At 39.7% G+C, this 8,562-nt stretch overlaps 1 long non-coding RNA gene across 1 annotated transcript; it reads right to left on the bottom strand.

The window, feature by feature from the left end:
* Positions 1–2,923: 2,923 nt before the first annotated feature.
* Positions 2,924–7,783, bottom strand: LOC120565447. The gene is made up of 3 exons (XR_005640249.1): positions 7,747–7,783; positions 5,713–5,753; positions 2,924–3,028 (listed from the first exon to the last, which is right to left on the bottom strand). It is a non-coding gene; the product is annotated as an uncharacterized LOC120565447 (long non-coding RNA).
* Positions 7,784–8,562: the final 779 nt, after the last annotated feature.

Here is an 8,562-nt window from a genome sequence, read left to right as displayed (position 1 = left end):
CCCTCTGAGTTCCTGCATGACGTCACTTCTGTTGACGTTCCAAGTAAATTCCAAACAAAACAGAGCAAGCTCGCCCCTTCCCCCAATGTTTCTGTAACTGTCAGGACTAACTGATTAACTGTCACTAACCCCCATCCCCTCCACCAGCCATCTTGTCTGTGATTGGCTGGAGTGGTTTGTTGTATTTTGGTGCACAGCCTGTGCCCCTAGTGTTTGATGTTTACGAGCCCTGTGATGTCTCCTGAGACCGGCCTTTTTCACCGTGTGTTCAGCGAGCAGGCAGCTAGCGGGTCAAGGAGAGACGCCTACAATTTGAGACAAAAATGAAATTGCGCTGAAACCATGCAGGAACTCATAGTGCACCTTTATGAAAATATCTTCATTAATTTGACAACACATGCGCAGCATTTAGCAAACACGCTGCATATACACACACAACACAACCAAATACACAAACGTGCTGTAAATACACAAACGATGCAAAAAGAAAAGCACACAAACTCTGAAAATAAATAAGTCATAAATCAAGGTGTTCCACTTAGTGCTTCCCCTAGAGGCCTGGAGAACATCTGTTGTGTAATCTGGATGCAGCGTTTTTTTTTTGTTGCATTTGTTTTTGGAGTTTGTGTGCTTTTCTTTTTGCATCGTTTCTGTATGCACGGCACGTTTGTGTATTTGGTCGTGTTGTGTGTATTTAATTGTGTTTTGTGTATTTGGTTGTGTTGTGTGTATTTGCAGCGCATTTGCTAAATGCTTTGCATGTGGTGTCAAATTAATGAAGATGTTTTCTTAATTTGCTTGTGTTTTGTCTAATTGCGTGTGTTTTCATTAAGTTGCAGTGTGTTTGTCCCTGTCGGCCACCGTATGGAACAAACAACTTCTGGGGGAGTTTTAGTCTCTATGCGACACATATTCTCACCGTCATAGCAGATAAAGTTATAGGGTGTAGTACAACAGTCGTCATCCCATTTGTCATCCTTCATCTTCATCCTCACACAGTTCTCACGATTGGCTAAATTATTCGGCTGTCCTTCAGACCAGTCACTCTCTTTGAACTCCACCCTTGGCTGAGACCAGCGCCACACAAATTTTGGTGTGTTGTCCTGCAGTCCAATCCAGGCTCCGGCTCGATACAGTGGATTGTAGTGGAGTCTCTCCATGTCTGCCTGGTTAGACACTGTGGCCAGGTCATTGTGGTACTTTCTGCAATACTCCTGGGCTTCATTCCAGGTCTTTTTATTTGAGTAGTACAGATACAGCTGACCCACAATGGAGTAACGTTGACCTGATAACAGAGAAGAAACTGCAGCGATGGAGCTGAGAGCTAGACAAGCATCTCTTCATTAAAAGGTAACTGTCGTTCTATTTTTAGTGCTGCCTTTTATATTCAATTCAACATCCAATTTGTTCAACAAAAGAAAGTTGGAAATGATTTCCTTTCATTTGTTTTGAATCTAACAAGCAGTTTGTAGTATTTTAGCAGAACTGAGAACACTTTATCTGTTTACGAGTTATATCATTATCAAGATATTCAACAACAATGAACCTCATACCATAATTCTTATAATAAACTAATAAATAAAGTAAATCATTAAACAGATGTAGATGTTATTACCGTTAGATAGACCTTCTACTAAACTCACCCATGTTGCAGAAGAAGGGTTTGGTTTTATTACAGACATCGGAGCTCCATTTTTCATCTGACGTAGTCATAGCACATTTCTTGTCTGACGTAGTCATAGCACATGTCTTTTCAGGTTCACCTTCATCCCAGAGTCTGAAAGAGAAACTGCTCCCATCTGACCAACTCCAGCAGTCTCTGAACAGGCCGATCCAGAAAGGTTCTGCATTATTCTGGCGCTGTGTCTTGAAGTCGTCTAGCTGTTTGACTCCACTGATCAGGTCAGTGTATTGTTCTCTGCAGAACCTCTGAGCGTCTAGCCAGGTCATCTTATCATCACTGATATAAAATGTTTTGCTGGTTTTGTTGTGTTCTGTGGAACACACAGACGAACTTTTTAGTTTTTAGTCTCAAAAAATCCTACATTATTCTTATTTCAAAACAATAATGTGATATCAATTCAGAGACTGTCCTCCCCTGAAAAACTCCCCCATAAGTGGTTTGTTCCAGCATCGTTCTGACCTATATTGATGTTTCTAGTGGTGGCGCCCTCTAGTGGCCGTAGTAGTTCTGACGGGAGCAAAACAGGAAGTAAGGTGAGGAAGAAGAAGAGCGCCAAATGTCCTGGTAAGGAGGCAGTTTTTTTTGGGGGGGGGGGGCGGCAGATGGGTCAAGCAAACACAGGACTTTCACCCAGGAGACCGGGGGTTCATGTACCGTTTTCAAAGAAAAGGAAACGGAGCTACGTCACGTTCTGCGTCACATGGTAACCTTCAGGAAGTGAAGTCAGGTCACAACGTTAACGATAAGTTTAAAACCGCCACCGTTACCTTCTCTGGTTTAGATATGAGGAAGGAAAACTCTCCTGTGGATCAGATTAGAGGAGGGGGAACAAAAGTCAGAACTACTACGGCCACTAGAGGGCGCCGCCACTACAAACATGAATATAGGTCAGAATGATGCTGGAACAAACCACTTCTGGGGGAGTTTTTTAGGGGAGAACAGACTCTATGCGCCACATATTCTCACCGTCATAGCAGATAAATTCATAGCTGTTAGAACAAGAGTCGTCATCCCATGTGCCACCATTCATCCTCACACAGATCTTCTGATCGTTGAAATTATTCGGCTGTGTTGGGGACCACTCACTCTCACTCTTGTTGAACTCCACCCCTGACAGAGACCAGCGCCACACGGTGTTTGTTGTGTTTTCTTTCAGCCCAATCCAGGCTCCGTCTGCATACCGTGCAGTCGTGGAGTTAAGGAGTCTCTGCCTATCTGTCTGGTTAGCCACTGTGGCCAGGTCAGTGTGGTTCTTTCTGCAAAACTCCTGGGCTTCATTCCAGGTCATATTCTCTCCAATGAAGTGGTAGTCATACAGGTGACCCCCAATGGAGGAACACTGACCTGATAACAGAGAAGAAACTGCAGCGATGGAGCTGAGAGCTAGACAGGCATCTGTTCATTAAAAGGTAACTTTGTTTTGTTTTTAAACCTGGACTCTATTTCCCATGTTTTTGTGTCTAAGTGACTGATGTTAAAAAGTAAGATCCTTTTAGTTTAACATGAAACAGCCCCAACATCACCATCACCAAACCCAGCAGACTTAATTTGTTAACATGCAAGCATATCCTAACATGCTAATACATGCAAAAAATTTGGTCCAGTAACAAAATCAAAATCAAAAAGATCCTTTTTTCAAATATAAAAGCACAGCTAAAACGACATTCTCCCAATATATTTCATGTCAGTGTCACTTGTTGGATGTTTTCAGTACCGGGGGGAAGGGGTTTGTTACTCAACCCTGCTGAGAGACTTAGCGATTGGCTGGCTGAGGTTAGCCGCCAAGTATCTTCAGGGCTGTACAGAAGACCACTAAACGCTAAAGGGCGGAGAATTTTCAGTACAACACCGCGTTCAGCCAGACTCAGACGCCTGGGGTCTTTTCCCCCGACGGAACATTGCTCTTTCTGTTACTGCCGTTAGCATTGTTATCACCCGGCGCTGGAGTTTGTGCTGACTGGGTTCGATTGCTTTAAGTTCATAATAGTGGCTCGCTGCTGGTTAAGTCTGGATGTGTCCGCCTTTTAGGGCTGTCCTCGACTAAAGAACTTCTTAGTCGACTAACACTTATAGGATTTTGTCGACTAATCGATTAGTTGATTTAATTGACAGAGCTGTGCGCTTTGAGAGGTGGTTAAGACTAGAAAAGCACAATATAAATGTAGTTAATTAACCATCTGTAAAACTGAGTTTCTCCACAATTAATCTTGCAAAAGCACCACTTTAAATCTTGTGTTTACCATAAATGTGCTCAGAAGTATTCTTGGAAATAAGTAATTAAGCATGAATAAGCATAAAAAATGACTAATGGACTAAAATTAGTCGACCAAGACCAAAACGACCGATTAGTCGACTAATCGACTAAGAGGTGGCAGCCCTAGTTAGCATTATATTTGTCTTCCATCTATACAGCTAACATTAACGCTAACGTTAGCTGACGAACGTAATCGTGGGTTAGCCCAATGCTGTTTAACGGTAACTTTATCTTGATCAAAAGAATCATACCTAAAATAACTTCATGAATGTGTTGAACAATGTTGTAACCTTATAATGTTAACGTTCCCCACCGAGCATTAGCATGAGCTAAAGCTAACGTTACTTGTCAGTGTAGCACATAACGTTAAGCTGGATCGGTCGATATTGAAATGTATCAATAAATAAGATCTCAGCTGTATTACTGTGTTGTAAGTGGCATGTATCAATGACAGCATGATGCTGTGTGGCAGAAAACAAGCTGTATAACAGGTACTGAGTGTTATTCTTTCTGTGACATTGTATGATTTCCGATTACTCTTGAACGTATCGTCTGGGTGCCATGTTTAGGGGTCAAAGGTTTTATGATGCCACTGACAGGCGACTAAATGAAATGTCCCGTGTCATTGAAATTAAATAACCGATTTCTCTGGGTTTGAACGTTATTGGAAACATTTAGGATAGTGTATGTACACAACTCAACAACATATATAACACAGGTAAAATCGTTTTTTTAGACATTTTAATGCAGAAATATTACAAATTGTACCTTTTAATTTGTTAACATTATAGTATATGCTAACATGGTAGTATATGCTATAATGCTAATACATGCTAAATTAAAAATTATGCCTATGTATGTAAAAATTTAGGCCAGAAACAAAATAAAAAAAGATCCTTTTTTAAAACATCCGCCAAACCCTTAATTCACCCATTTACATGTGGAAATATGTTGGCTCTATACGCGGTAAAAGTCCCGATTATTTACGTGGAGTCTGGTGGAGATATGCTGGCTCTATACGCGGTAAAAGTCCCGATTATTTACGTGGAGTCTGGTGGAGATATGCTGGCTCTATACACACTAAAAGTCCTGATTATTTACATGGAGTCTGGTGGAGATATGCTGGCTCTATTCACGGTAAAAGTCCTGATTATTTACATGGAGTCTGGTGGAGATATGCTGGCTCTATACACACTAAAAGTCCTGATTATTTACATGGAGTCTGGTGGAGATATGCTGGCTCTATACACACTAAAAGTCCTGATTATTTACATGGAGTCTGGTGGAGATATGCTGGCTCTATACACACTAAAAGTCCTGATTATTTACATGGAGTCTGGTGGAGATATGCTGGCTCTATACACACTAAAAGTCCTGATTATTTACATGGAGTCTGGTGGAGATATGCTGGCTCTATACACACTAAAAGTCCTGATTATTTACATGGAGTCTGGTGGAAATATGCTGGCTCTATACACGCTAAAAGTCCTGATTATTTACATGGAGTCTGGTGGAGTTTGGTGATGGTGATTTCGGGGCTGTTTCATGTTAAACTAAAAGGATCTTACTCTTTAACTAAAAGGTCTATCTCTGTAGGGATCCATCCCATAATGTTGTCAGACACTTAGAATAATAATCTGAGTCTGTCAGCCATTTACACACAGGAAAATCCACGTTGAAAAAAAACTAAATTAGCATTTAAATCAAACCATATTCTTAACTGAAGTGTGACTTGGAGTTGATGAGGAGTGAGCTGTCCAGATGATCCACTTACCCATCACAATGAACACAAACAGACTCCACTGCATCTTCACCCTGTTAGATGGTAATAAACACAGTTATTTTTGGTATGAAATCAGGATTATTTTACACCATTACTCACTGACTTTTGATGTTTGGAAAAGATGTTGCATTCATTGAGGTTACAAAAAAGTTAAAAAAGTCAACAGTGTAACACCTTGAACTGTGACATTTGCATTCATACGTTGGACTTTTTGAATTTGTGACAAATATAAATATGAAAATGATATGATTACATTCAAATGTTGGCGGAGTGAGGGGGAAACAGACAGAAGAACAGTCTGTCTTTATGTTTAGGGATACAGTGTGTAACCCAGTCCCTCAGGATGCAAATCAGAGATTTAACTATTCATCACATTCAGCTGCATCTTAGAGGGAAACTTTTGGGTTTTCATCAACCTGGACTCTATGTTCCCATGTGTTGGTGTCTCAGTGACTGATGGGAACAACTATCTTTAAAAATATCTTCTTCTGTTTTTGCCACTGACAGACTCAGATTATTATGTAAGTGTCTATATATAAGTGTCTGACAACATTATGGGATGGATCCCTACAGATACCCTTAATTCACCCATTTACATTTGGAAATATGCTGGCTCTATACATGCTAAAAGTATATTTATTGTTTATTTACTGTAAACAGAACTTAAATGTACATTGTTTAAAAGTTTCTGTGAAGGCCAATCGTTCTGGACGTTCGTCCTTAATACTCTCTAATAAATGAGTAGTAAAATACCAGAGAATGTTCTGGCAGGTCATTGCCCAGAATTTGTCCTGTAGTTAAAGAAACATAAATGAGGTGTGTAGGTTTCCTATGGTTAAAATAGCTTACAGAAAATACAAAATAAAAATACAACAAACTGCAAAAAAATTATGAGCAAAAACATTGGAAATAGAGTCAAAGAGGTCGAAAAATAAATGATAAAAACATTGTTAAAAGTGTCACAAAGGCTGAAAAAAGTGACACAAACGTTGGAAAGAACGCAGACACACACACACACACAGACAGACACACACACACACAGACACACACACACACACACAGACAGACACACACACACACAGACACACACACACACACACACACAGACACAGACACACACACACACACAGACAGACACACACACACACACACACAGACACAGACACACACACACACACACACACACACACACACACACACACACACACACACACACACACACACACACACACACACACACACACACACACACACAAACACATAAATTATTATGCAATTTGAAATGTAAAAAACAGAACTATAAACGTTCTTTAAACGTGATTCACATTTAATCACGTTAAAATATACAGCCATGGGGCGCCTGGGTAGCTCACCTGGTAGAGCGTGCGCCCCATGTACAGAGGCTCGGTCTTCTCCACAGCGGTCGCAGGTTCAATTCTGACCTGTGGCCCTTTGCTGAATGTCACCCCCCCCTCTCTCCCCTTTCAAGTCTAAGCTGTCCTGTCAAATAAAGGCCTAAAAATGCCTTACGTTTGAGGACCCTGGATGTATCAGAGAAGATAACTTAAATATTGAGAAACAAACAAAAAGAGTTTGAAGGAGAACTGTAAACCTTATCATTATATAAATCAGATTTTACATGCAGTATTACATAGAATACAATCCCTCTTCTGAAATTAAAGTGTGAAATCAAACAGCTGAGTTTATAACTTATATAGTTTATAATTTATATAACTACACACAGACACACACACACACACAGACAGACACAAACACACACTCAATACAGAGAACTTAACAAAAAGAGTTTGAAGGAAAACTGTAAACCTTATCATTATATAAATCAGATTTTACATGCAGTATTACGTAGAATACAATCCCTCTTCTGAAATTAAAGTGTGAAATCAAACAGCCGAGTTTATACAGTAACTTATATAACTTATATAGTTTATAACTTATATAACTTATATAGTTTATAACTTATATAGTTTATAACTTATATAACTTATATAGTTAATAACTTACATCTTGTGAATGTCCACAGCTTCTCTCTGCTCTGATGGTTCTCCCTCTCTGTGCTCTCAACACTTTATTAATCCTCTTCATACACTCTGGCTGTCCCTTTGTTGTCGTCATTTGAATATTAAAATAAAAGACGTGTCAGATCTGTATCATTGCCTGGAAACGTCCCCCTGTTACCTTCATCTAAACATTAGATTAGATCAGATTAGATTCAACGTTATTGTCATCGTGCAGAGGACAAAGACAACCAAATGCAGTTTTTGTCCAACCAGAAGAGCAGAAAGAGCAGAAAAGTGTAATGTGATATACAAGTATAGACAGGACAAGACATATACTGCAGTGTAGACAGTAGTGTACAGTTGGTTTACATTATAATAGTAGTGAGAATAATATAGATATATGCAGTGTATTATTATAAGAAAAACAGAATAAATATGGATATTCAGATATGTGCAGTGTGGTAATAGTACCATTGTAGTGCAGAAACAGTTCCATTATAAGAGTAGTAAGAATATGTGTATGTGCAGGATGAATAGTATGAAGAGCAGTAGAATATGGCTATGGATATGTGTAGTTACAGTATGTGTATTTGTGTCTCAGTGTGTATGTGTGTGTGTGTCTCAGTGTGTGTGTGTCTCAGTGTGTGTGTCTCTCAGTGTGTGTGTGTCTCAGCGTGTGTGTGTGTTATCTCAGTGAGGATTGTTCTGAGTGTTTCTAAGCACTGAGTCTGTTCTGAGTGTGTGTGTGAAGAGTTGTGTTTCTGTGAATGAGTTTAGCAGGAGATGTGAACTGTTGAGTTCAGCTGACTGTTGGTATCAA

This window comes from Perca fluviatilis, chromosome 9 (genome assembly GCF_010015445.1).
Source record: "Perca fluviatilis chromosome 9, GENO_Pfluv_1.0, whole genome shotgun sequence".
Lineage (NCBI taxonomy): Eukaryota > Metazoa > Chordata > Actinopteri > Perciformes > Percidae > Perca > Perca fluviatilis.
Note: the sequence above shows the minus strand (reverse complement) of the source record. Positions and strands in the feature narration are given on the sequence as shown.